We start from the raw sequence: 25,745 nt of genomic DNA, 5'->3' as shown, positions 1-25,745 counted from the left end.
GAGCCACAGGTTCAGTAATAATACCAGCTGCTATCTTTAAGAGGTAGGGGTCCAGGTTGTCTGGACCTGCAGACTTTCTTAGTGTCTCTAGCCTTTGGTGCTTTATTGCACAGAGTGAGTCCATGCAACTTATTACGTGATTTGTTAAGCACATTTCTACTCCTGAACTTATTTAGGCTTGCCATAACAAAGGGGTCGAATACTAATTGATTCAAGACAGTTCAGCTTTTCATTTATCATGAATTTATAAAAATGTCTAAAAACATCATTCCACTTTGACATTATGGGGTATTGTGTGTAGGCCTGTGACACAATCTCAATTTAATCAGTTTTATATTCAGGCTGTAACGCAACGAAATGTTGAAAAAGTTGAAGGTGTAAATACTTTCTGAAGGTGTTGTACCGACATGTCAGCGTACAAAACATTAGTAACACCTTCGTAGTATTGAGCTGCACCCCCTTTTGCGCTCAGAACAGCCTCAATTCGCCCGAGGATGGACTCTACAAGGTGTCGAAAGAGTTCCGGAGGGATGCTGGCCCATGTTGACTCCAATGCTTCTCACAGTTTTGTCAACGTAACTGGATGTCCTTTGGGTGGTGGACCATTCTTGATACACACAGGAAACTGTTGAGCGTGGAAAAACCCAGCAGCGTTGCAGTTCTTGACACACTCAAACCGGTGAGCCCTGACACCCACTACCGTACCCCGTTCAAAGGCACTTAAATCTTTTGTCTTGCCCATTCACCCTCTGAATGGCACACATACACAATCCATGTCTCAATTGTCTCAAGGCTTAATAAAATCCTTCTTTAACCTGTGTCCTCCCCTTAATCTACACGGATTGAAGTGGATTTGACATCAATAAGGGATCATAGCTTTCATCTGGATCCACCTGGTCAGTCTATGACATGGGAAGAGCAGGTGTTCCTAATGTTTTGTACACTCTGTGTAGATACGCACACATTTTGAGTATTCTGAGTGTGTCAGCTCAGTACTCCATTCATCACTTTGTTCAACCTAACTAATGTATATACACACCAGGGTCAGCATGGGCCATGACTACAGCAGTACACACACACTTTTCTTACATAGTGGGCTCGCAGATATCAGAATATTTTTCTCTCTCTCATTCACACAAGTGTGCACACACAGCAAAATCATTTATTCTCACACAAACATACTGGCCCAGTGCATAACATAACAATGACATATGACCTCCAAGCCTCATACTTTCACTCAAGCCTGCTTTTGCACACAGAGACTTTTTAAGACGGAGCGAAAGGAAATGGTCTGTGAGTTGGACTGGATTGAACTTTTACGATACGTCTTGGATTGGATTATGAAAGTCTACACGGCGAGAAGTTTGTTTACTTTTAATCTAAATCCATCAAAAATGTATATTTTACGTTTTTGATGGATATTTACACATTTTAGAAGCGGTATAGTGTTCCTCTGGTGAAGTTTATTTAAAGGTTGACGAGATAGCGAGATATGACGTAGATGTAGAAAATAAACAGCATAGTGGGTCAACAGCATGCTACTAGATACCCATAGACCTCCAGTCATTGTGCTAATGCTAGTAAGCATTGGCTCGTGAAACTACCTCTAACTTCCTTCATACTGGACACAGACATAAAAATGGTATCCACAAGTTCAACACTCAACATTTTTTGACACCACACTCCACAAACTAAGTCCTGTAGGCTCTAGTTTTATCTTATATCATGTTCAAGTGCTGCAAAGAAAGACCTAGTTAAGCTGCAGCTGGTCCAGAACAGAGCGGCACATTTTGCTCTTCATTGTAATCAGAGCTCTAATATTAATACTGCGCATGCCAGTCTCTCTTGGCTAAGAGTTGAGGAAAGACTGACTGCATCACTTCTTGTTTTTATAAGAAACATACATTTTAATTATTTTTTAATTATAAGAAACATCAGAGACATGAGTGCGTGGAAATAATTTCCATCTTATATAGCGCAAGTGAACAGCAAACATGGTTTAAAAAAACGAATAAAGCAACAGCTCATAGCACAACGCCTCTCCTACAGTGACCTACTTGTTGTGTGTATGTACTGACATGTACAGTGCCTTCGGGAAAGTATTCAGAGCCACTGAATTTTTCCACTTTTTGTTATGTTACAGCCTTATTCTAAAATGAATTAAATAAATAAAAAATCCTCAGCAATCTACACACAATAATGACAAAGCGAAAACAAGTTTTTAGAAATGTACATAATTATTCAAACCCTTTGCTATAAGACTCGAAATTGAGCTCAGGTGTATCCTGTTTCCATTGATCATCCTTGATGTTTCTACAACTTGATTGGAGTGCACCTGTGGTAAATTCAATTGATTGGACATGATTTGGAAAGGCACACACCTGTCAATATAAGGTCCAACAGTTGACACTGCATGTCAAAGCAGAAACCAAGCTATGAGGTCGAAGGAATTGTCCGTAGAGCGCCGAGACAGGATTGTGTTAAGGCACAGATTGGGGGAAGGGTACCAAAACAAAACATTTCTGCAGCTTTGAAGTTCCCCAAGAACACAGTGGCCTCCATCATTCTTAAATGGAAGATGTTTGGAACCACAAAGACTCTTCCTAGACCTGGCAACCTGGCCAAACTGAGCAACTGGCAGAGAAGGACTTTTGTCAGGTAGGTGACCAAGAATTTGTTGGTCACTCTGACAGAGCTCTAGAGTTCCTATCTGGAGATGGGAGAACCTTCCAGAAGGACAAGCATCTCTGCAGCACTCCACCAATCAGGCCTTTGTGGTAGAGTGGCCAGACGGAAGCCACTCCTCAGTAAAAAGGGACATGACAGCCCACTTGGAGTTTGCCAAAAGGCACCTAAAGACTCCCAGACCATGAGAAACAAGATTATCTGGTCTGATGAAACCAAGATTGAACTCTTTGGCCTGAATACCAAGCGTAACATCTGGAGGAAACCTGGCACCAATCCTACAATAAAGCATGGTGGTGGCAGCATCATACTGTGAGGATGTTTTTCAGCGGCAGGGACTGGGAGAACAGTCAGGATCGAGGGAAAGATAAACGGAGCAAAGTATAGAGAGATCCTTGATGAAAACCTGCTCCATAGCACTCAGGACCTCCAGACTTGGTCGAAGGTTCATCTTCCAACAGGACGATGACCCTAAGCACACAGCCAAGACAATGCAGGAGTGGCTTCGGGACAAGTCTCTGAATGTCCTTGAGTGGCCCAGCCAGAGTCCGGACTTGAACTTGTTCGAACATCAGAATGACTCCAAGAAGGCGTAGCAGTCGGACGTGTGTTTGTCTTGTCTTTTCCCGTCTTGTCCCGCGTAAATAGTCCTCGTATTTTTTGTATACATTTCGTATATATTTTAATTTCACTTTCCATCTTGGAACTGAATATACATTCCCGCAACCCGCCTCACCCAATGTGGTACGGATCTGCTATTTTTTATACTTTAGAACCGTAACCCCAATCAGAAGCTAGCCAGATAACTAGCTACTAGCTAGTAGTCAGTTAGCCACTGCTGCGGTCTTCGCCCTTAACTCGGACACCAGCCAGCTTCAGCTCGGGCAAATACCTGCCAGTCTGCAGGCGCGATATCAACCCAGAGAATATAGGACTGCTTTTTCTCTACCACATCACCGGATTCCTGACGCAAGCTCTGGACAATTACACCGGATCATCGTCGCTAGCTAGCTGCAACCAGGTGGCTACTACTGGCTAATACCTCTGTCCCGAAACAAGCACCAGTTAGCCTTGAGCTAGCCTCGAGCTAGGCCCATCTGCCGGCTAGCCGAAGAGGCCTACCAGCGAATTATTGGGCTACAATACCTCTTTTGCCAATTGGACTGGACCCTTTATTGCCGACACAGAGCCCCGCCGATCCATCACGACTGGTCTGCCGACGTAATTGTCCGAGGTGGTTTCAACAGGCTTTTCCATTGCGACGTTTCTGAATACCCATCTGCTAATTATTAGCTGTCTTATCGGCTGCTATCTAAATAAATATACCGGACAATTTTTTTTTCTTTTTCCTGGGTCACTATATCTATTTTGCCAATTGGATCGATCCCCTCTACCACACGGAACCCCACTAATCTACCGACGGAAACGAACGAGGTGACAAAAAAAATAAAATAAATAAAATAAAAACAGACCTCCATCCTATGTTATCTTGCTACCGATAGCCAGCTACCCGGCCAGCTGTCTGGATCGCCGTGCCCCCAACCAACCTCTACTCACTGGACCCTTATGATCACTCGATTAAGCATGCCTCTCCTTAATGTAAATATGCCTTGTCCATTGCTGTTCTGGTTAGTGTTTATTGGCTTATTTCACTGTAGAGCCTCTAGCCCTGCTCACTATATATCCAACCTCTCAGTTCCACCACCCACATATGCGATGACATCACCTGGTTTCAATGATGTTTCTAGAGACTATATCTCTCTCATCATCACCCATTACCTAGGTTTACCTCCACTGTATTCACATCCTACCATACCTTTGTCTGTACATTATCCCTTGAACCTATTTTATCGCTCCCAGAAACTTCCTTTTACTCTCTGTTCTAGACGTTCCAAACGACCAATTCTAATACCTTTTAGCCATACCCTTATCCTACTCCTCCTCTGTTCCTCTGGTGATGTAGAGGTGAATCCAGGCCCTGCAGTACCTAACTCCACTCCTATTCCCCAGGCGCTCTCTTTTGATGACTTCTGTAACCGTAATAGCCTTGGTTTCATGCATGTTAACATTAGAAGCCTCCTCCCTAAGTTTGTTTTGTTCACTGCTTTAGCACACTCTGCCAACCCAGATGTTTTAGCCGTGTCTGAATCCTGGCTTAGGAAGACCACCAAAAATTCGGAAATTTTCATCCCTAACTACAAGATTTTCAGACAAGATAGAACGGCCAAAGGGGGCGGTGTTGCAATCTACTGCAAGGATTGCCTGCAGAGTTCTGTTTTACTATCCAGGTCTGTTCCGAAACAATTTGAACTCCTACTTTTAAAAATCCACCTCTCTAAAAACAAGTCTCTCACTGTTGCCGCCTGCTATAGACCACCCTCTGCCCCCAGCTGTGCTCTGGACACCATATGTGAACTGATTGCCCCCCATCTATCTTCAGAGCTTGTGCTGCTAGGCGACCTAAATTGGAACATGCTTAACACCCCAGCCATCCTACAATCTAAGCTTGATGCCCTCAATCTCACACAAATTATCAATGAACCTACCAGGTATCACCCCAATTCCGTAAACACGGGTACCCTCATAGACATCATCCTAACCAACTTGCCCTCCAAATACACCTCTGCTGTTTTCAACCAAGATCTCAGCGATCACTGCCTCATTGCCTGTATCCGTAATGGGTCAGCGATCAAACGACCTCCACTCATCACTGTCAAACGCTCCCTGAAACACTTCAGCGAGCAGGCCATTCTAATTGACCTGGCCGAGGTATCCTGGAAGGATATTGATCTCATCCCGTCAGTAGAGGATGCCTGGATATTTTTTAAAAATGCCTTCCTCACCATCTTGAATAAGCATGCCCCATTCAAGAAATTTAGAACCAGGAACAGATATAGCCCTTGGTTCTCTCCTGACCTGACTGCCCTTAACCAACAGAAAAACATCCTATGGCGTTCTGCATTAGCATCGAACAGCCCCCGTGATATGCAACTTTTCAGGGAAGCTAGAAACCAGTATACACAGGCAGTTAGAAAAGCCAAGGCTAGCTTTTTCAAGCAGAAATTTGCTTCCTGCAACACAAACTCAAAAAAGTTCTGGGACACTGTAAAGTCCATGGAGAATAAGAATACCTCCTCCCAGCTTCCAACTGCACTGAAGATAGGAAATACTGTCACCACCGACAAATCCATTATAATTGAGAATTTCAATAAGCATTTTTCTACGGCTGGCCATGCTTTCCACCTGGCTACCCCTACCCCGGTCAACAGCACTGCCCTCCCCTCTGCTACTCGCCCAAGCCTTCCCCATTTCTCTTTCTCCCAAATACAGTCAGCTGATGTTCTGAAAGAGCTGCAAAATCTGGACCCTTACAAATCAGCCGGGCTAGATAATCTGGACCCTTTCTTTCTAAAACTATCTGCTGAAATTGTTGCCACCCCTATTACCAGCCTTTTCAACCTCTCTTTCGTGTCGTCTGAGATTCCCAAAGATTGGAAAGCAGCTGCGGTTATCCCCCTCTTCAAAGGGGGAGACACTCTAGACCCAAACTGCTACAGACCTATATCTATCCTACCCTGCCTTTCTAAGGTCTTCGAAAGCCAAGTCAACAAACAGATTACCGACCATCTCGAATCCCACCATACCTTCTCCACTATGCAATCTGGTTTCAGAGCTGGTCATGGGTGCACCTCAGCCACGCTCAAGGTCATAAACGATATCTTAACCGCTATCGATAGGAAACAGTACTGTGCAGCCATATTCATTGACCTGGCCAAGGCTTTTGACTCTGTCAATCACCACATCCTCATCGGCAGACTCGACAGCCTTGGTTTCTCTAATGATTGCCTCGCCTGGTTCACCAACTACTTCTCTGATCGAGTTCAGTGTGTCAAATCGGAGGGTCTGTTGTCCGGACCTCTGGCAGTCTCTATGGGGGTGCCACAGGGTTCAATTCTTGGACCGACTCTCTTCTCTGTATACATCAATGATGTCGCTCTTGCTGCTGGTGAGTCTCTGATCCACCTCTACGCAGACGACACTATTCCGTATACTTCTGGCCCTTCTCTTGACACTGTGTTAACAACCCTCCAGGCGAGCTTCAATGCCATACAACTCTCCTTCCGTGGCCTCCAATTGCTCTTAAATACAAGTAAAACTAAATGCATGCTCTTCAACCGATCGCTGCCTGCACCTGCCCGCCTGTCCAGCATCACTACTCTGGACGGCTCTGACTTAGAATATGTGGACAACTACAAATACCTAGGTGTCTGGTTAGACTGTAAACTCTCCTTCCAGACTCACATCAAGCATCTCCAATCCAAAGTTAAATCTAGAATCGGCTTCCTATTCCGCAACAAAGCATCCTTCACTCATGCTGCCAAACATACCCTTGTAAAACTGACCATCCTACCAATCCTCGACTTCGGTGATGTCATTTACAAAATAGCCTCCAAAACCCTACTCAATAAATTGGATGCAGTCTATCACAGTGCCATCCGTTTTGTCACCAAAGCCCCATATACTACCCACCACTGCGACCTGTCCGCTCTCGTTGGCTGGCCCTCGCTTCACACTCGTCGCCAAACCCACTGGCTCCAGGTCATCTACAAGACCCTGCTAGGTAAAGTCCCCCCTTATCTCAGCTCGCTGGTCACCATAGCAACGCCCACCCGTAGCACGCACTCCAGCAGGTATATCTCTCTGGTCACCCCCAAAACCAATTCTTCCTTTGGCCGCCTCTCCTTCCAGTTCTCTGCTGCCAATGACTGGAACGAACTACAAAAATCTCTGAAACTGGAAACACTTATCTCCCTCACTAGCTTTAAGCACCAGCTGTCAGAGCAGCTCATAGATTACTGCACCTGTACATAGCCCATCTATAATTTAGCCCAAACAACTATCTCTTTACCTACTGTATTTATTTATTTTGCTCCTTTGCACCCCATTATTTCTATCTCTACTTTGCACCTTCTTCCACTGCAAACCAACCATTCCAGTGTTATTTTTTTAACTTGCTATATTGTTTACTTCGCCACCATGGCCTTTTTATATATTTATTTTTTATTTTTTATTTATTTATATATACATCTTTTTTGCCTTCACCTCCCTTATCTCACCTCACTTGCTCATATTGTATATAGACTTATTTTCACTGTATTATTGACTGTATGTTTGTTTTACTCCATGTGTAACTATGTGTTGTTGTATGTGTCGAACTGCTTTGCTTTATCTTGGCCAGGTCGCAATTGTAAATGAGAACGTGTTCTCAATTTGCCTACCTGGTTAAATAAAGGTGAAATAAATAAAAAAAAAATAATAAAAAAAAAAATCTCTGGAGAGACCTGAAAATAGCTGTTCAGTGACACTCCCCATCCAACCTGACAGAGCTTGAGAGGATCTGCAGAGAAGAATGGGATCAACTCCCCAAATACAGGTGTGCCAAGCTTGTAGCGTCATACCCAAGAAGACTTGAGGCTGTAATCGCTGCCAAAGGTGCTTCAACAAAGTACTGAGGAAAGGGTCTGAATACTTATGTAAATGTGATATTTCTGAATACTTTCTGAAGGGACTGTATGTGTAACTGATAGATGTGCACACACACTACATGTTAATGTTTTTAAATGTATGTAAGATGTAAATATCTTTTGTCTGTAATGTCTTTTTCGTTATGTGTCGGACACCAGTAAGACTGGCTGCTGCCATTGGTGTTGGCTAATGGGGATCCTAATCAATCAAATCTAAAATATGACTCATGTGAAGTGGATAAAGGGCCTCCTTACCAAAATCTCTAATGATCCCTTTAACAACTTTTTTCAGGTATCACTCTCAAGATCACACTTTTTTTTAATAGATATATTTATGTATAGTTAACCATGAATGCAAGTGCACACCAGATAAGAGACCGTTGTTTGGTTAGTGATGTTTGTGTAGCGCTGTGATTGCAGAAACTATGAATCACTGATGCGTTTTGTTCATGTTTTAGGATTAACTTGGACCAATTATTGCATTTTTTAAAAGTTCAATACGTGTTTTAATATTGTTGAATTACATTTTAATGTCCGGATTCCGTGATTCCTTCTGCGTTCTCCGCAACACAGATTTCATATGGCCCTACATCTCGCTCTTCTCAATATCTGCGGTGCTTCTCGTGGCATTGTAATTTAGCTGAGTTTACCTTTTAAAGCAAATGTTGTGATTTCATTTCTGTTTAAATATTAGACCTGTGTTTTTAATAGACCCACACATACACTATATATACAAAAGTATGTGGACACCCCTTCAAATTAGTGGTCTTGGCTATTTCAACCACACCCGTTGCTGACAGGTGTATAAAATTGAGCACACCGCCATGCAATCTCCATAGACAAACATTAGCAGTAGACTGGCCTTACTGAAGCGCTCAGTGACTTTGAACATGGCACCGTCATAGGATGCCACCTTTCCAACAAGTCAGTTTGTCAAATTTCTGCACTGCTAGAGCTGCTCCAGTCAACTGTAAGTGCTGTTATTGTGGAGTGAAAATGTCTAGGAGCAACAACAGGTCAGCCGCAAAGTGGTAGGCCACACAAACTCACAGAATGGGACCGCCGAGTGCGAAAGCGCATAGCACGTAAAAATCGCCTGTCCTCGGTTCCAACACTCACTACTGAGTTCCAAACTGCCTCTGGAAGCAACGTCAGCACAATAACTTTTTAGCCGGGAGCTTCATGAAATAGGTTTCAATGGCCGAGCAGCCGCACACAAGCCTAAGATCACCATGCGCAATGCCAAATGTCGGCTGGACTGGTGTAAAGCTCGCCCACCATTGGACTGTGGAGCAGTGGAAACACGTTCTCTGGAGTGATGAATCACGCTTCACCGTCTGGCAGGCCGACGGACAAATCTGGGCTTGGCGGATGCCAGGAGAAGACTACCTGCCCGAATAGTGACAACTGTAAAGTTTGGTGGAGGAGGAATAATGCTCTGGGGCTGTTTTTCATGGTTCGAGCTAGGCCCCTTAGTTCCAGTAGAGGGAAAACTACAGAAATCGACATTCTATACAATTCTGTTCTTCCACTGTGGCAACAGTTTGGGGAAGACCTTTTCCTGTTTCAGCATGACAATGCCCCCGTGCACAAAGCGAGGTCCATACAGAAATAGTTTGTCAAGATCGTTGTGGAAGAAGTTGACCGGCCTGCACAGAGCCCTGACCTCAACCCCATCGAAAACCTTTGGGATGAATTGGAACGCCGACTGTGAGCCAGGCCTAATCACCAAACATCAATGCCCGACTTCACTAAGGCTCTTGTGGCTGAAAGGAGGCAAGTCCACGCAGCAATGTTCCAACATCTAGTGGAAAGACTTCCTAGGAAAGTGGAGGCTGTTACAGCAGAAACGGGTGGACCAACTCCATATTAATGCCCATGTTTTTGGAATGAGATGTTCGACGAGCAGGTGCCCACATATTTGTGGTCATGTAGTGTATAATGCTAATATAGTTCTCTAATACACTCCCTCACACCATCACCCCTTGGCCACATGTTAAACGTTAGTTTTTTTTCTCAGTTTTGCGAGTGCTGGTTTTTAGTTATTTTAAGATTTTTGTCATTTACATTTTTTGAGGAGGGAGGGGAGAAATATTGTTGTATAGTTTGTATGTTTCTGTTATTTTGTGTTATGATTTGTGTTTTTTTTATAAGATTCGCTGCTAAACTGGATGGGCTATTGAGTCATTTAGAACCAGTGTTCAGTCAGTGTGCCCCTGGTCTGTTTTGAGTGTGGTTGATGGTCGTACTGTGGTTGAGTGGTCATGGTGACAGCAGGTCTCTGTATGATCGTGTGTGTTTCCTCTGACTACTGTCTGGACCTTATAAACACGCACGCACGCACGCACGCACGCACGCACGCACGCACGCACGCACGCACGCACGCACGCACGCACGCACGCACGCACGCACGCACGCACGCACGCACGCACGCACGCACGCACACACACACACACACACACACACACACACACACACACACACACACACACACACACACACACACACACACACACACACACACACACACACACACACACACACACACACACACACACACACACACACACACAGCCCGTGTGGCCAGTAGAGGAACGCCTTTAATTTCCAAACTTAATTATGTCTCTGCCCCCCCCCCCCCCCCAGAGTCTCAGCTATTTTAATAAATGCCATTATAAAAACAGCTCTGCTCTCTGCCTAATGATGTTTTCTCTCTCTCCATCTCTCTTTCTCACACACACACACACACACACACACACACACACACACACACACACACACACACACACGCACACAGACACACACACACACACACACACACACACACACACACACACACACACACACACACACACACACACACACACACACACACACACACACACACACACACACACACACACACACACACACACACACACACACACAGCTGGTATAATGAGTGTCTGGAGCTAGTTGAAAGAGAAGCCAGAGTCAGGAGTGTGGGCTGCTCCCTGTTTGCTCCCATTCACTTCCCTCCAGCTCTGCCAGGAACCAGTGTGTGGGGGGTGTGAGACTGGTACACTTGAGTTGTGTAATGTATTGATTGAGCGTGCATGCACGTGTATGCTTTTACATGGGGGTTTAACTGAGAGGAAAGGCTTGGCAACCCCTTTCCCGAACCCCAACCGGCCTATCCCGTCGACATACAACCCCTTCCCCCAAATCCAGACAGCCCCGCTTTCTCTCTCTCTCTGACTTGCTCCCAATCTTCTCCAGTCATCTTCTTCCCCCCAGTCCCTCTCCCACCTCTCTCATCCCTTCATCATTACTGTCCTCCCATTATGGCTATTACGGGCCACTCGTGGCAGCCAATCCCTTTTGAGGGTTTGGTTCCACAGTAAACCTAGGCCGTCTCCGGGGGAATGCGACGTTTCCCGCCCTTTTGTCCGGCCCATCTTGAGCGGCGCTCAGGGGCCAGATTGAGTTGCACTGTTGTTGCGTCATTTTTGGGTGGAGGGGAGGGACAAATAAGAGGAGAATGAGGAAAAAGAGGAGGAGTTGTGTGTGTGTGTGTGTTAAACTAATTGAGCTGGTCGTCAGAGGCCATGTGAGATGTCTTGGATGGACAGTTTTGGGGCGTTTGTAGTAAGGCTTAGGGGTGGAGGGGAATGGAGCTACAGAATAATATTGAGTTACCAATAACCGGCCTGGTAGTGCTGTAAGGCTGTGTTTTGGAGGAAACTGGTGTTTGTACATTTGTGGTCATTGTACGTCTGTCAGCCATTGGAGCCTGGACCGGACAGACGGAATGAGTCATGATGAGCCATTCCAACAGAGTACAACAAGGCGGTACACCCCTCACCTGTTGACGAGACCCTCAGAGGGTTGGCAGCACCTCCCTTCCCTATGTGTTTGTCAGTTGTGTGCCAATGAGTTCTCTAATATACTCAGTTTCTGTCTCCCTCAAATTCAAAGATAAAGGAGCTGCGTGAGGAGACACTGGACTTCCTTGTAAACATGTGCACTCAGCGCCAGCGTGGAGAGCCCTACGCTGTGAGGCATGGAGGAGGAGAAAGAGGGAACCACATTGCGAAGACCCCTGCTCCTGGGGTGTCTGTTGCAGTACTCGCACACTGTGAGCTGGCCCGGGGAGAGATCCTGAGGTGGCTGGAAGAGAGGAGGCAGGAAGGAAGGAAAGGAGAGGGATGGAGAAGGGTCGAGAGGCACCCTCTGGCCCCAGGAGACAATCATCTCTACCCTCACTACCCTGGCCCTGCATGAGACCCACCCTCAGTCTCCAGCTTCAGTCTCCAAGGTAATGTCCCACTGAGGGCCACTAGGACCAGAGTTTTCCTCTAGTCTGGTAATGTTTTCAGGATAAACTCACGATTGTATGGTTATTTGGTAGTTCGTAATTTAGCTGGTGGTTTATTCCAAAACTATTAAGTCAACCTATTTTCAACGAATGAAACCTTATGGGGGAATCAAACCCACAACTCCACGCACCTCAATTTCATTCAACCTCCACTCTCCCCAGTGACAAACCTCAGACAATTATAGCGAATTGATTACAGGTACAAATCCGTTATTGCGTGAGAGCTTAATAGCACCACGAGGTTACGCCAAGCACACAGCACAGGCAGAGGGAACCTCAGTGTCTCTCTTTTTCCTCGGTCCCTCTGAGGTTTGGTAACTTTCCACTCCACCACCAGGCAGCACCGCTCCATACGGTGGAGTTTTAAGTCAAAAGAGCAGCCTGTTTAGGAATCATCTTTAAATCCCTCATAAACACTGGACAGCCATCCGTTACCCAGCGTTCTGCTCTGCCATTCCTATCATTAAGCTGTGTTAGAGTTGACAGGACTCATCGCTGCTGGGATGTGTATGCGTGTCTGAGTGTATGTGTCTGCGTGTGTTTGTGCGTGTGTCTGCATGTTTGTGCGTGTGTGTGTTTTACTGAGAGCAGTTTTATTGCCCAACCGTTAATCTTTAACCTGCCAGCCCGTTAAGTCGTGCATCTCCGCGCCAAAGACACCGTTTCCATGGCGAGCCTCTGCTCCAGTAAAGCATTCTGGGAGAAAACACAGCGTTTGGACTGACTTCCTGTGTGGGATGGAGCTGGTGGTCTTTAATAGAGCAGGGTATTCAAGTTCCTGTGAGCAGTGGTGTAAAAATACTTAAAAGTACTACTTAAGTAGTTTTTTGGGGTATCTGTACTTTACTATTTATAATTTTGACAACTTTTACTTTTGCTCCACTACATTCCTAAATAATGTACTTTTTAATCCATACAATTTCCCTGACACCCAAAAGTACTTGTTACATTTCGAATGCTTAGCAGGACAGAAAAGTGGTCCAATTCACACACTTATCAAGAGAACGTCCCTGGTCATCCCTACTGCCTCTGATCTGATTTGCTGAGTAAGGTGTGTGTGTGTGTGTGTGTGTGTGTGTGTGTGCGTTTGTGTGTGTATGTGTGTGTGGAGGATGTGTGCGTTTGTGTGTGTATGCGTGTGTCTGTTTGGGAGAGAGCGCTTGTGTGTGATTCAGTGCATGGTGAGACGGGAGCTCATTAAATGGGGTAGTAAAAAGTCAAAGCCATGGAGCAGCAGAGAGACCGATAGAGAGACTAGAGACCAGCTGTGGGGGCATGCTACTTTAATATCTGTCTGAGACAGCAGCACAGTCACGAGCTGAGGGCCTCAGAAGCCATATAACCTGCTCATGTCCCGTACTCACTACAACACCACACACACACACACACACACACACACACACACACACACACACACACACACACACACACACACACACACACACACACACAATAAAGGGGTTTTCATTTTAAAAGGTTTAATAACAGCGCCGCACTGTTAAATAAATAATACAGAGAAATATGCAAAAGGAATGTCAACAGGTGTTGGGGGGGGGGGGGGGGGGGGGGGGGGGGTGTGAGAGAAGCATAAATGAGAGAAGGATACGGGAAAAGTGAGAGAAGTACAGAGAGAGACAAAAGGAGAGAGGTAGCCTGGCAACCCAAATTTGGATTTGATTGAATTCTACGTCGGGCATAAATGAGTGTTTCGATCAGGAAAGTTTCTCTACAAGCCAGAATGTTGAATAAAATTATATTTTAACTTAATTACCGGTTGTCCTTGTGGTAGGTCCTTTTGCAGGTAGAAATGTGAGACAATGTATCCAGCTGTATGTTATGAGGACAGAGGTAAATGTAAGGAGGGGAGCTACAGTACCAGAACTGTGGATGTTTACTTTATGTGCACTTACAAGAGTTGTTTGCAAAGTATTTTTCCTATTTTACAATGCCCAAACTGCATTCACTTGTTAGCCTAGGGGATGGATACTTCAAATGAGCTCTGTTTTGGACTGCCCCTAGGACTGTTTTTAACAGGGGAAAAAGACTCATTAGGGCTGGGCGACATGGCCTAAAAACAATATCTAGATTTTTTTCAAACTTATGAGTGATTCACGAGATATATACACTGCTCAAAAAAATAAAGGGAACACTTAAACAACACAATGTAACTCCAAGTCAATCACACTTCTGTGAAATCAAACTGTCCACTTAGGAAGCAACACTGATTGACAATAAATGTCACATGTTGTTGTGCAAATGGAATAGACAACAGATGGAAATTATAGGCAATTAGCAAGACACCCCCAATAAAGGAGTGGTTCTGCAGGTGGTGACCACAGACCACTTCTCAGTTCCTATGCTTCTTGGCTGATGTTTTGGTCACTTTTGAATGCTGGCGGTGCTTTCACTCTAGTGGTAGCATGAGACGGAGTCTACAACCCACACAAGTGGCTCAGGTAGTGCAGCTCATCCAGGATGGCACATCAATGCGAGCTGTGGCAATAAGGTTTGCTGTGTCTGTCAGCGTAGTGTCCAGAGCATGGAGGCACTACCAGGAGACAGGCCAGTACATCAGGAGATGTGGAGGAGGCCGTAGGAGGGCAACAACCCAGCAGCAGGACCGCTACCTCCGCCTTTGTGCAAGGAGGAGCAGGAGGAGCACTGCCAGAGCCCTGCAAAATGACCTCCAGCAGGCCACAAATGTGCATGTGTCTGCTCAAACGGTCAGAAACAGACTCCATGAGGGTGGTATGAGGGCCCGACGTCCACAGGTGTGGGTTGTGCTTACAGCCCAACACCGTACAGGACGTTTGGCATTTGCCAGAGAACACCAAGATTGGCAAATTCGCCACTGGCGCCCTGTGCTCTTCACAGATGAAAGCAGGTTCACACTGAGCACATGTGACAGACGTGACAGAGTCTGGAGACGCCGTGGAGAACGTTCTGCTGCCTGCAACATCCTGACCGGTTTGGCGGTGGGTCAGTCATGGTGTGGGGTGGCATTTCTTTGGGGGGCCGCACAGCCCTCCATGTGCTCGCCAGAGGTAGCCTGACTGCCATTAGGTACCGAGATGAGATCCTCAGACCCCTTGTGAGACCATATGCTGGTGCGGTTGGCCCTGGGTTCCTCCTAATGCAAGACAATGCTAGACCTCATGTGGCTGGAGTGTGTCAGCAGTTCCTGCAAGAGGAAGGCATTGATGTTATGGACTGGCCCGCCTGTTTCCCAGACCTGAATCCAATTGAGCACATCTGGGACATCATGTCTCGCTCCATCCACCAACGCCACGCTGCACCACAGACTGTCCAGGAGTTGGCGGATGCTTTAGTCCAGGTCTGGGAGGAGATCCCTCAGGAGACCATCCGCCACCTCATCAGGAGCATGCCCAGGCGTTGTAGGGACGTCATACAGGCTCGTGGAGGCCACACACACTACTGAGCCTCATTTTGACTTGTTTTAAGGACATTACATCAAAGTTGGATCAGCCTGTAGTGTGGTTTTCCACTTTAATTTTGAGTGTGACTTCAAATCCATTGATAATTTTTGTGTGATTTTGTTGTCAGCACATTCAACTATGTAAAGAAAAAAGTATTTAATAAGAATATTTCATTCATTCAGATTTAGGATGTGTTATTTTAGTGTTCCCTTTATTTTTTTGAGCAGTGTATATAAACAGTACCAGTAAAAAGTTTTAGAACACTTACTCATTCAAGGCGTTGTCTTTATTTGTACTATTTTCTACATTGTAGAATAATAGTGAAGACATCAAAACTAGGAAATAACAGATAGGAAATCATGTAGTAACCAAAGTGTTAAACAAATCTAAATATATTTTATATATGACATTCTTCAAGTAGCCACCATTTGCCTTGATAACAGCTTTGCACACTCTTGGCATTCTCTCAACCAGCTTCATGAGGTAGCCACCTGGAGTGCATTTCAATTAACAAGTGTGCCTTGTTAAAAGTTAATTTGTGTAATATCTTTCCTTCTTAATGTGTTTGAGCCAGTCAGTTGTTGTGACAAGGTAGGGTTGGTATACAGAAGATAGCCCTATTTGGTAAAAGTCCAAGTCCATATTATGGCAAGAACAGCTCAAATAAGCAAAGAGAAATGACAGTCTATCATTACTTTAAGACATGAAGGTCAGTCAATCTGGAAAATTTCAAGAACTTTAAAAGGTTCTTCAAGTGCAGTCGCAAAAACCATCAAGCGCTATGATGAACCTGTAAGTTCATTAGAGTTACCAGCCTCCTAAATTTCAGCCCAAATAAATGCTTCACAGAGTTCAAGTAACAGACACATCTCAACATCAACTGGTCAGAGGAGACTCCGTGAATAAAGCCTTCATGGTCAAATTGCTGCAAAGAAAACACTACTAAAGGACACCAATAAGAAGAAGAGACTTGCTTGGGCCAAGAAACACAAGCAATGGACATTAGACCGGTGGAAATCTGTCCTTTGGTCTGATGAGTACAAATTTGAGATTTTTGGTTCCAACCGCCATGTCTCTGTGAGACGCACAGTAGGTGAACGGATGATCTCCGCATGTGTGGTTCCCACCTTGATGCATGGAGGTGTGTGGGTGCCTTTGCTGGTGACACTGTTGGTGACTTATTTACAATTCAAGGCACACAGCATTCTGCAGCGATACGCCATCCCATCTGGTTTGCGCTTAGTGTGACTATAATTTGTTTTTCAACAGGCCAATGACCCAAAACACACCTCCCATGCTGTGTAAGGGCTATTTGACCAAGAAGGACAGTGATGGAGTACTGCATCAAATGACCTGGCCTCCACAATCACCCGACTTCAACCCAATTGAGATCGTCTGGGATGAGTTGGACCGCAGAGGGAAGGAAAAGCAGCCAACAAGTGCTCAGCATATGTGGGAACTCCTTCAAGACTGTTGAAAAAACATTCCAGGTGAAGCTGGTTGAGAGAATGCCAAGAGTGTGAAAAGCTGTCATCAAGGCAAAGGGTGGCTACTTTGAAAAATCTAAAATATATATTGATTTGTTTAACACTTTTTTAGTTACTAATGCTGTGTATGTGTTATTTCCAAGTTTTTATGTCTTCACTATTATTCTATGATTTAACAATGTAAAAACAAAGAAAAAACCTTGAATGAGTAGGTGTGTCCAAACTTTTGACTGGTACTGGAACTTTAAGAGTGATGTCAAAATGGCCACCGGTAATGGTACCCTGTCCTATATTGAAACCCTGCTGCCAAACAGCCCTAAGCCGTCTGTGATTTATGTACAGGCATTAATGGAAAGGTGGGAGTACAGTAGGTGAAGCGTAGCCTCCCTCCTTTTCTCTCTCTCCGTCCGTCTATGAAAGAACCCACATACCTGTGGCTGTGAGGCAGTCACTCCTGTATTCAGAGACAGAACCGTGGATGAAGGAGATAGATTTACCCAGCAGTCTCACTTCACTCTAGGCCCCATGTTAGGTGCCCAACTGCCCAGCACCTGGCGACAGTTGTGGAGAGCTGGCCGACTGTGTGTCTGTGTCCGTCCGTGTGTGTGTAGGGGCCCCAATACACACACCGCTGTATTAACAATGAGTGAATGAGAGTGGAGAGTAAGGATTGGATTACAAAGACTTGCCTCTCAGGAAAAATACTCAATCTGTGTGAGCAGGATCACTTTTCCTTTTGTGGAGGCTTTTCAAGGTTATGATTAGAGTTGTGTAACAGACGGTTGGGTTCCTGCCCTAGTCTCCATGTGGTGTAATGGCATGTTAGCTCTGTTTTACACACATCTCAATTGAATGGTGTTGTGTAGTAGGGGTCCATTTGTGCAGTGTGTTACTGCAGTTTTGTGTGTGTGTGTGTGTTGTACTGTGCTGCCCTGATCCTGGCCTCTAGACTGGTGGTACATGCCATCTACCATGCTCTGCTGTAACATAAATGTGTGTGTGTTTGTGTCTCTCTGATCAGGGTGTGGGTGCAGTAGTGTGTCTGGGGCCAGGGGCGCAACTTTGGTTTTAGAAGTGGGGGGGCCATAACCGGGCGGGGGGGTCCTCCACCATCATTTTTTGGGGGGCATCTAAAGCCCATTTCTTGCATTTCTACACCATCCAATATGACCCATGGCCCTTCTAGACATCTTTATTTAGAACAGCAAAAAAGAAGCAAAACTGCACACATTCATCAAGCTAGGTACGAGATCATTATTAAATATGTTTAGTGATTGATGACTGAACTAGATCAAATGTAATTCAAAAATCTATATTGTGTTGCACCTTTAACCAATAGCTGAACAAATTAAAAATGATAAATAAAATAAAAAAGTAGGAATACTTTTGATTGTCTTTAAGACATCCTCTGTCAAATTTCAGTCAAACCGCCCAGCCAGCTCAAGCTGCCTGCACGCCCGGCCCCAACCAGTCTAGTCAATAATTCAACTCTCTCCCAACACTATTTCCTTCCCACCTTCTTTTTTTTTATTCCCAAGGGAAAAGTTTGGAAACAAAAGTACAGGCCTAATAGTACTGTAAAGCTCATTTTACTTGCACACAATATAGCTGGGTCGCCCGTCCTGCCCCCACCCTGCAGCGCCCCAACCTAACACACCCCACTCAGCTTTAGGATCTTAGTGAAACGTTCATGATTGGTTTTGGGTGTGTTAGGCCAAGGCCAGAGTGACAACCCACAGGACGGCAGACCCCCCAGTCCCAGGACTGAGCAGCCCAGCAGCTAGGGATTGCCTAAATAGGTATCGCCCCTGATGTGGGCAGGTTTTCAATACAAAAGCTGAAGAACTTATGCACATGCAGGTACTTTCCGCAGGTGCTGGAGTTGTAGGCAAACTCATGGACATAAGGGTTTCAATACAGACTCCTTTTTGTCGTACTGTATTCCATATAAGGCATCCAGACCTTATGAAAGTTGACTAGCATAACCTGAATATTGTAATAAAATTCATAATTCAGCCAGCCTTCACAAAGACCTTAGCATGTGCCAATACAGTGCATTCGGAATGTATTCAGACTCTTGGACTTTTTCCACATTTTGTTACATTACAGCCTTAATCTAAAATGAAGATTAAATTGTTTTGTTTCCTCATCAATCTACACACAATACCCCATAATGACAAAGCAAAAACAGTTATTGACATTATCGCAAATAATAAAAAAATTAAATATGACATTTACTCAAGTATTCAGACCCTTTACTCAGTACTTTGTTGAAGCACCTTTTGACAGCGATTACAGCCTCAAGTCTTCTTGAGTATGACGCTACAAGCTTGGCACACCTGTATTTGGAGAGTTTCTACCATTCTTCTCTGCAGATCCTCTCAAGCTCTGTCAGGTTGGATGGGGAGCGTCGCTGTGCAACTATTTTCAGGACACTCTAGAGATGTTCAATTGGGTTCAAGTCTGGGCTCTGGCTGCGCCTTTGTCCCGAAGCCATTCCTGCGTTGTCTTGGCTGTGTGCTTAGGGTCCTGGTCCTGTTGGAAGGTGAACCTTCGCCCCAGTCTGAGGTCCTGCTGCTGAAAAATATCCTCACAGCATGATGCTGCTACCACCATGCTTCACCATAGGGATGGTAACGGGTTTCCTTCAGACATAACACTTGGCATTCAGGCCAAAGAGTTCAATCTTGGTTTCATAAGACCAGAGAATCTTGTTTCTCATGGTCTAAGTCCTTTAGGTGCCTTTTGGCAAACTCCAAGCGGGCTGTCATGTGCCTTTTACTGAGGAGTGGCTTCCATCAGGCCACTCTACCATAAAGGCCTGATTGGTGGAGTGCTGCAGAGATGGTTGTCCTTCTGGAAGGTTCTAACATCTCCACAGAGGAACTCTGAAGCTCTGTCAGAGTGACCATCGGGTTCTTGGTTACCTCCCTGACCAAGGCCCTTCTCCCCTGATTGCTCAGTTTGGTCGGCGGCCAGCTCTAAGAAGAGTCTTGTTGATTCCAAACTTCTTCGATTTAAGAATGATGGAGGCCACTCTGTTCTTGAGGACCTCCAATGCTGCAGAACATTTTTGGTACCCTTCCCCAGGCCTGTGCCTCGACTCAATCCTGTCTCGGAGCTCTACGGACAATTCATTTTGACCTGATGGCTCGGTTTTTGCTCTGACATGCGCTATCAACTGTGGAACCTTATATAGACAGGTGTGTGCCTTTCCAAATCATGTCCAATCAATTTAAATTTACCACAGGTGGAGTCCAATCAAGTTGTAGAAACATCTCAAGGATGATGGATGGAAACAGGATGTACCTGAGCTCAATGTCTAGTCTCATAACGAAGGGTCTGAATATTTATGTAGATAAGGTGTTTCTGCTTTTGCAACCATTTCTAAAAACCTGTTTTTGCTTTGTCATTATGGGGTTATTGTGTGTAGATTAATGAGGAGAACGTTTTATTTAATCAATTTTAGAATAAGGCTGTAACGTAACAAAAATGTGGAAAAAGTCAAGGGGTCTGAATACTTTCTGAGTGCCACCGCCTGTCCCCTTTTTGTCTTTTACATCTCCAGCAGAGGAATGACATTTCTGAGTGCATGTTATTCAGTTTCACAGGGATAGAGTACGTTCTGTGGGTGGTCTTCAACTGTAGTAATTTATGTCTGAGATTATATGAATGTGGCTGGGAATTCAAACACATCTGTAGCCATTCATCATCAATATCTTATACCAGGTCTTCCTCACATTTGAGTTTTTTCATGTTGTGTCATCGGGAAAATGCAGTCTTTAAAGCATCCGGCTTGTCCAGTGTTTGCTGCACAGAGAGAAAGTGTTGTATCTGCACTAATTCACCTCAGGTCCGTCACAGACTTGTCCTTCCTGGCTGCCTGACCCTGCTGAGACCCCTGTCAACATCTGTTATGCTTAAATGAAGCACGACAAAGAATAACTTGGTGTACGGTACATTTATATTATCCAAGAATAAAATCAATGGTTCAACAATTAAAATTCCCATTATTCCCAGATCCCAGACTGTAGCTTTACGCTTAATCTGCTCTACTATAGCTACTATAGGTCTACCCATCAAGTCAAGATGTAACTTTGTATCATTCACTGATATTGTTAATATACTTTAAAATTCACCTGAGCTCCGTAGACTGGTCTGCCGGTTGTCTGACCCTGCTGGGACACCTGTCACCATCTGATCCTGTTAATTAAGACATGGCGAGCATAGTGTTGTGTACTGACTGACTGTGCACCATGACAGTGAAGCCTGTAGAGCTGTTTATTAGCTACTGTGTCCGTGTGAAAAGTAAGGAATTAGCTAGGGAAACTGACCGATCAATAATGCTACATTACTACACTGACTCTAATGAAAACTCGCATTGCACAAAAAAAACGTCTGAATATCGGCCTTCAATCATTTGGCCACTGGTTTCATCGTTTGATTCAGGTCTAGTGTGATTGAGGCCAAAAGAATTGCAAGCTAGATATTAGAGAGAGAGAGAGCTAGCTAACTTTTGGCCAGCTCTAACGGTACATCAACTGCTGAAAGCTAGCCAAGTTCATTTACTTCTGTTGAAACAGGACAAAACAAAGGTTACAAAACATTTCCATACAAAGAACAGCCATTAGATAATAATAGCCACCTCATATCACTATCTGACAGATAGCTGGAGGCTAGAGCTGAACAGGCTGTCGTAGCTACTAGCTAGCTAATTAGCTAATTCACCTCAGTCGAGAGGGTATGAAACAGTAACGTTAGCTAGCTAACTGTGACGGAGAAGTCCGTCACTGGCCCCGGGCAGCATTTGGTGAGCGAACGCGCCCACACACACACACACTCATCTCCCCCTGCTCCGTTTTCAGCTAAGTTTACTTGTGTGTTGACCCACATTGCTAACTTAGGGATCTCACTTCATACATTACACACATTATTCTTACCTCCCCTCAGTAACAGTTTGGAATGGTATAAGGAATATGCAGAAAAGCTTTCATTCTTATTTTAAGTGACGTTTATTGTTAGCTCTGTTTGCTTGTTTCGGTTCCTCTGTCTCTGTATCTTCCGGGTATGCTGGAATAAGGACCTAAGCTAACGCAATCGGGCCGGCTTTGTAGTTTAAGTTTATTAAGAAAGAAATTATCCATGCGGGACGGGAAAATCCCTCCATGCGAGGTTGAAAACCAAATGGCCAATAACCTATCCTCCTACTAGGCCTATCATAAAAGCTTTAAGACAAGTTCAAGTTATGAACCGTAGCCTATTTACCAAATATTCTAATAGCCAAAGAAGGTGTTGTCTTAAACGTGCCGCTTTCAAAAAGAACAAGAATACAATTCAGATTCTATAGGCCTAGAGTAATCTCAATCACAGCTTTATGATAGATTGAACAAAAAAATATGAAAAGAGGCAGATGTGGCAAATTATCCAGTTCTGTAGACGGTAGACTTTGATTCTATCCAGCCAATGATTTAGAACCAAACTCACTATGGCAAGGCACCCTGTTCCTCATCAGTCGACTGTCGCTTTGCTCTGTCATGTGCACAGACAGACACACAAACCTGTTCCATGCTGAAGCACCATCAAAAGAATTTATAAAATATTTTCCTGTACTTAGCCTCTGTCCAGGCTTTCAACAACTATCTTTTGTCATGATTCATCCAGTTGTAGCATGCACGTTTTTTTGTTTTGTTTTGTAATAAAACAAAAACCGGTTGGCCAATAGGGGGAGATGCTATCATATATCACAATGTTTTATGAGTACATACTCACGATAACACAAGTTGACATCGCCCAACCCTAGTGGATATGTTGTAAATACTTAGATTACGGGGTCATTTTATATTATCTATGTTTTTCTATTGCCGTCTCTGCCACAGTGCCAAACGCATACACATGTTGGAGGTGGTGAGGAGCACTGACGTGGTTTCTCACTAGGATTGGGGAGTGTTCCCGGAATGAGGGGTGCTAAATCTAGTTTGGCAGGGGGTTACCCTAGGGCTGGATATCATTTGGGTTGTGTGTCTGCGTGTGTGTGTGGCTAGGAAGCTTTTGATCTTTGTTTTCCAAAGAATTTTGTGACTCAGGTCTTGGGACATTGATGGACTCTCAAACTAACACACACACACACACACACACACACACACACACACACACACACACACACACACACACACACACACACACACACACACACACACACACACAGACACAGACACAGACACAGACACAGACAAATATTAAGAGTGTGACTTTCTCTCCTCAAGAAACACCCTTCCTCTATTTTCCCAGCTTCTTCTCCCGGTGAAAACACAGGAGCCACCCTTATTGTCCCTGCGTCTGCCTCCACTGATAACATCACCTCATTGCGCTCTAATCTAAAGAACATCCATGTCTATACATCCATGTGTACGTTGGGGCAGAGCAGGGTCAGATACCATGTCAGCTCACCATCAGATATGATAGAACCAGATGACTAAAACGAAGATGCTTTTTCTACAACCGGATGGGAATACAATGAACATAATTGCTGTGTGTGTGTGTGTGTGTGTGTGTGTGTGTGTGTGTGTGTGTGTGTGTGTGTGTGTGTGTGTGTGTCCTTTTTCTCCCTACTCACCACACTCGTCCTTGCCTGAGAGTTCAACCCTGATGTGTGGGCGTCCAGAATTCTTCATGGACTACAGATCGTACGTTGGTCTGCTGTCCAAAAGGACACAGTGTGTTGGTGTCCTATTTGAAGTGATCTGTACGTTTTGATATTGATAGCCACAGAGTTGTCCAGGGCATGTTTACGACCTAACGTAGCAGGCTAAAGTAGTGGAGGTGTTTATCCATGGCCATGTAATGACAGCTCTCTGCCTCTGATATGGAAGTGAATCAGTGATGTGAAGATGTTTAATCTGTAACCCTCCCCCTTCACCCCAGTAGACCTCCGGAGTTATCTTCCACCTCTACTTCATATCCACCGACTCCTTATTTCAACATAGGAGTGGTGTATGGAGGGAGAGGGAAGAGTGCTTGAGTTAAGTACAGTTGGGTGTACTTACAATGTTGTACAGTAGATGGTCCATTGACTTGGAAATTGTGTTATATTTTCAATGGCCAATTAAACCCTTTACCAAAGAGCACCATATATATCCAATAGACCCCCCCCCCCTCCCTCTGCTGATTAGGTTGAAATCTAAACCTCTTCACCTCACCATCCCTTAACACTTTCACCTGCTCGGACAGAGGTGGGACACTAGGCTACATAATGTCATTAGAGGGACACGACTGTACTGGGCTCCCAAGTGGCGCAGCGGTCTATCGCACTGCATCTCAGTGCTAGAGGTGTAACAGCCTGGGATCGAACCTGGGTCTGTAGTATCACAACCGGCCATGATCGGGAGTCCCATAGGGAGTCGCACAATTGGCCCAGCATCGTACGGGTTAGGGGAGGGTTTGGCCGGGGTGTAAAATAGGAATTTGTTCTTAACTGACTTGCCAAGTGAAATAAAAAATAAATAAAATACTGGGTTGGAGGGAAAGGAAACATGGGGACAGGGGGCTACTTGATCTGGGTTACCAACATGATTATGGCTGTTGGAAGAGCACATTTTTTAGACAAACTCGATACCAAACATAAAGGACAAGAGTCCTTTTCTAATTAAGTCCTGACCTGACCAGAAAACACTCCTAGTAATATTAATTATGTAAGTTAATTATGGTGATTATGACTGTGGTTATGAATGTTATTAAAGTACACATGGTTAGCAGGTAGTTAGTTACAGTTGAAGTCGGAAGTTTACATACACCTTAGCCAAATACATTTAAACTCAGTTTTTCACAATTCTTTACATTTAATCCTAGTAAAAAGTCCCTGTCTTAGGTCAGTTAGGATCACCACTTTATTTTAAGAATGTGAAATGTCAGAATAATAGTAGAGAGAACGATTTATTTCAGCTTTTATTTATTTTGTCACATTCCCAGTGGGTCAGAAGTTTACATACACTCAATTCGTATTTGGTAGCATTGCCTTTAAATTGTTTAACTTGGTCAAATGTTTTGGGTAGCCTTCCACAAGCTTCCCACAATAAGTTGGGTGAATTTTGACCCATTCCTCCTGACAGAGCTGGTGTAACTGAGTCAGGTTTGTAGGCCTCCATGCTTGCACACACTTTTTCAGTTCTGCCCACATATTTTCTATAGGATTGAGGTCAGGGTTTTGTGATGGCCACTCCAATACCTTGACTTTGTTGTCCTTAAGCCATTTTGCCAC

At 44.6% G+C, this 25,745-nt stretch overlaps 1 long non-coding RNA gene across 1 annotated transcript in view; it reads left to right on the top strand.

Annotated features, from left to right (window-relative positions):
• LOC129852874 (uncharacterized) overlaps nt 1-25,745 on the top strand; it is a 34,177-nt gene that overhangs the window by 5,658 nt on the left and 2,774 nt on the right. The window contains exon 2 of the long non-coding RNA XR_008759054.1: nt 12,168-12,507. This is a non-coding gene — a long non-coding RNA (uncharacterized LOC129852874). The remainder of the gene's footprint in view (nt 1-12,167; nt 12,508-25,745) is intronic.

The sequence above is a fragment of the Salvelinus fontinalis genome, chromosome 1, assembly GCF_029448725.1.
Source record: "Salvelinus fontinalis isolate EN_2023a chromosome 1, ASM2944872v1, whole genome shotgun sequence".
In the NCBI taxonomy this organism is placed as follows: Eukaryota; Metazoa; Chordata; class Actinopteri; order Salmoniformes; family Salmonidae; genus Salvelinus; species Salvelinus fontinalis.
This window is presented reverse-complemented; position numbering and strand designations above follow the sequence as displayed.